Below are 839 nucleotides of genomic sequence, written 5' to 3'. Positions count from 1 at the left end.
CTTGTTATTTTAACATAATAATCAATAATTAATCTTTAATTTTTTGTTTGGTAGTGTATACACAATATGCAGTATAAATATACTCAGATAAAAAGATAAAATTGATCTTGTTTTGAAAATCGGTCATATAACATGGAAATTGTACATTCAAGTTATGATATCATGGCTCAGAGATATCGCAACTGTTTAAAACATTTTGCATTGAAAAGTGCACACTTTCACGTTTACAACAATATATTATTATATTATACAACAGTGTTACGTCCCGGGGACTCCACGATTTCCCTTTTCCGCAGAAATTCCTATTATGCGCTTAAGATATCTTTTAGGGTAAGGATAAATAACTAAGCACGGACGGTTATCGATCGGGGAGTGAGCTTTGATCTCCTCACATTCTTTTTTTTTACAACTAGCTATTTGGCTAGGCAACACAAAGCGACCTCCCAGAATAAACTACCGACAGACGGGGCATACGTGATCGGATTAATCTCTATTATTCCTGGATTAGCCGATTCATCGGCAGATTCGGAATAATCTCCTGTGCTATTCTCGGATTGGCCGATTTATCGGTGGATTCGGAATAATCTATTGCTTCGAGTTAGCTGACTCGTCGGTGGACTCGAGGTATTGTTTTTGTCTCTCTAATCTCTAAAACCCGAGCTGACTTCCCCGCAATTAGTGAGATTAAGTATTAACAATCCACTAATTTGTAGTGGATTCGGGTAGTCCCACCCCCAAAAGGTCGCAAACCGCCGCGAGACATATACGGAATCGTCGGAACAAGATCACGCGAAGGGAGCTTGACTTCCCTCAGGAATCAGTCAACGCAAGTTCTCCGC

Source organism: Temnothorax curvispinosus, unplaced genomic scaffold, assembly GCF_003070985.1.
Source record: "Temnothorax curvispinosus isolate PA1 unplaced genomic scaffold, ASM307098v1 QBEX01009709.1, whole genome shotgun sequence".
Taxonomy (NCBI): Eukaryota; Metazoa; Arthropoda; class Insecta; order Hymenoptera; family Formicidae; genus Temnothorax; species Temnothorax curvispinosus.
This window is presented reverse-complemented; position numbering follows the sequence as displayed.